Consider the following 3669-nt stretch of genomic DNA (forward strand, 5'->3'; position numbering starts at 1 on the left):
TTCTTGAATAAATATCTTTTTGTTATACTATCATTATCTCATTTTTTATTATATATTTTTTTTTATTATTATCTTATTATCATATTATTTTATTATGATTTGATTTTTAAAAAGATAATAAAATTAAGGATAATGAAATAATGTAATAAAAATGAAAATAAAAAAAGATATTAAATGTAAAAAAATGATTATGATAAAAATAGTAAAATATAAAATGATTTGATAATGTAATAATAGTTTTAATATTATTTCTTATTTTTTTATTATTATTATTATTTTTATTATTTTATCTTTTTATTACAATTATTATCATTATCTTTTTTATCTTTTTCTTGTTAATCTACATTATTCCATTTTATATTATCTTTGTTATTGTTGTTATTCACTTTATAATATTGCAGTTTTCATTGTTGTTTTGCTTCTTAATATTTTGTATCATTGTTTATTCATTATTCTTTTACATGATATTATTTTTTTAAAAAATTTACATCATAAATAAAATATGATCTTAGTTATTACCCTATTATTGCACTCTCAGTTTCATTTTTATTGTTTCGTTTTCTTTTCTTGTATCATCATTTATTTTTTTTTTTTTATTTATTTTTACTTCTTTCTTTTTTTTTTCATTATTTCTTGATTATCGATATTTAAACTTTGTCATTATTTATTTTTACTTTCAAAACATCAAAATTTTTATTAAGATTATTATTGCACTACTTTTCATTTTGAAAATTCACAGCTTGTTTCATTATCAACTTTGTTACTTTAATTTTTTTAATCTTCTTTATATTAACATTTTTTAAAAATTTTTTATCTTTTTATGTACAGAATACATTAGTATTTAATCGATTCTGAACACACACTATCTGAAATCTAAACAAAAATAAGGAAACAAAGCAATAATTCCGCGAATTTGAAAGGGTTTATGTGAAGTGAGAAAAATCAAGCAAAAAAAAACAAGAAGGATTAGTTTTTCAAAGAAAAAGGATAATGAGAAACAATATTTTTTGAGTACCCCTTCTCTCTGGATGTTCTGTCTTCTGCTTGTTTTTAACCCTTTTATCCGTTTTGTTTTTCCCCTTTTCCACATAAATTTTGGTACACAAACCCCCCCACCCACCCACCCCCCACCAAACACACACACACATCCCATATATATATATAATATATTATTATTATATATATATATATATATAATTATATATGTATATGTAATATATATATATCTATAAATTTTACATTATATTAAAAAAAATATTTAAAAATATTATATTTATATATAATAATAATATATATATATATATATATTTATATTTATATTTATATATATATATTAAAAATATATATATTAATATATATGTAATGATAAACACACACAACACATTTATTATATATATATTATTTATATATAAAAATTTTATATTTATATATAATTTATATCTTAATAAAAACCCCAAATTACAACATTGCGTTTTGTTAGGGCAAGTGAACTTTTCCCTTAATTTTTTTTCTTCACTTTTCATGACCCTATCTTCTATTTATGTCCCAGTCTCTCTCTTTTTTTTTTTTTTTTTTCCCAAACCTTATTTTTTATTCAATGGTTTCTTTTTTCCTCAAATTCTTGACCTTGTTTTTTTTTTCTCTTTTTAAACTTTTTTTCCCCCGTCTTTAATTTTATTTTACGTTCCTGTCTATTTTTACCCTTTTTTCCGTTTTTCCCATTTTTTCCCAGGTAAACAATTTTTTTTATTATGTTAAAATTTTCCCATTTCTAAAAAAAAAGTTATGTTTTTACCCCTTTCTTTTCCCCTTTTTTCACCCAATTCCTTTTAGGTTTTTTCCCCCCCCCCCTATATTCCTGTCCATTTAAAATATTTTATGTAACGTTGTTTCCCTTTTGTTATGCCCCCCTTCCCCACCTTCCTCCTTTTTCCCTTTTCTTTCCTGTTCCGGAATCTCAGCTTAGTGCGTCCATGCATTGACCCCCCCGTTCCCTTGGCCTTATTAAAGGGGGAAACGCGAATCCCCTTAACATATTATAGGAAAATAGAAATGAATGAAAATATCTGAAAAAAAAAACTTCAAAATATTCCCTCGATCATTGTCATCATCATTATTATTACTATTATTATTATTTTTGTTTATAATGTAAAATCTGAAGAATTTTAAAAAATTTCCCCCTCGATCACTTTTTTGAAAATAAGTCAACAGAAGAAACTCGTCAATTTTTTTATTATTAAAGGGAAAATATGTACAACTAAGAGCTGAATTGCAAGGGTTTGATATTCAAAAACGAGATCTCTCACTATTTGTATGTAGCATTAAGGTGAAACGTAGAAATCCAAGAGAATTGGATTTTTTCGGTTGGAAAATTGGAGCGTCGATTTCCCTTTCCCCTTTTCCCTCGCCGTCACAAAGAGTAAATTTCTAAAGATAAAAATTTTCGTATCATAATTCGTATTTCTAATTTTGGTGTCGAAAAAACGGGGGAAAAATGACTTTTAAAACGGAAACCCCACTTCAATATTTTTTTGATGATTCAACCCCTTGCAAGCTATTTTTGACATGTAATTTTTACTGTTTATTTGATGTTCTTGAAAAAGCGAATTAATAAAAAATTATAAAAAATATCAATAAAAATTTTTTTGGAAATAAAAGTAATTTTCCCATATAGCAGGTAGAGTTATAAATTTCCTGAATTATATTAGGGCGAAAGAAAAGATTTATTCGAAATTTAAAAAGCTTTCAATTTTCTTTATCTGATTTTAAAATAGAAACAAAAAAAAAAAAAAAAAAAAAAAAAAACAAAATCAAATTAAAGTTTTAAAAACAAAGATAAATTCAAATTTTACATTAAATCTAGAGTCTACCCCATGGGAGAAGAAAAAGTTTGCTCCAGCAGCGATCGGCTTTTGCATCTCCACACTTTAATTCTATGTAAAGTGTCACTCTTAATCCACTTCAGCCTTTGTTTGCCTCAATTTAAAAATCTGGAAAATGGAAAACAAATTTTTATAAGAAAAAGAAAGGCCCCCTTACCATTATTTGAATATCCGCCAAAATTTTATATATATTTTTATAATATATATAATTATTAAAATATATATATATTAATATAATTTCATTAATATGTGTAATATATTTTATATTTTTTTTTTGTATATTATGTATATTTGCAAAATATTTATATTTATAATTTTATTTATTTATATTTTTATATATATATTAAAAATATTTTTATATTATATATTTTTTTTTGTATGTATGTGTATGTTGTATGCATGTTTTATTTGTTGTATATTTATTATATATTACTACTCACCCGTCAGCAAATTTTAATAAAAAAAGAAGGGTCGGGATGCGTTTGGTGTAAAAAGTTTTCTTTTTAAAAGAAATTTTGTAATTCGGTTGCCCAATATGGTCCCGTCATTTGTATATATTAAAAAACCAACCATTTCAAAAAGCTTCTCAAATCACCCCAAACTTCGATTGTTATGTATTTAAATGAAATCAAAAAAAAAAAAATAGGGACGTTGAATAAAAGTGCTTCCCTTTTTTCTAGATTTCATTTTGTAAAGGAACGATTTTGGGAAAAGGGGGAAAATAAATTTAACTAGGAACTGTCTGCTAGCCGAAAGTTCAATAAATGGCGGTTCAGTCCAATTCAAA

This window comes from Penaeus japonicus, unplaced genomic scaffold, assembly GCF_977035675.1.
Source record: "Penaeus japonicus unplaced genomic scaffold, GWHDUDI00000001_assembly GWHDUDI00000040, whole genome shotgun sequence".
NCBI lineage: Eukaryota > Metazoa > Arthropoda > Malacostraca > Decapoda > Penaeidae > Penaeus > Penaeus japonicus.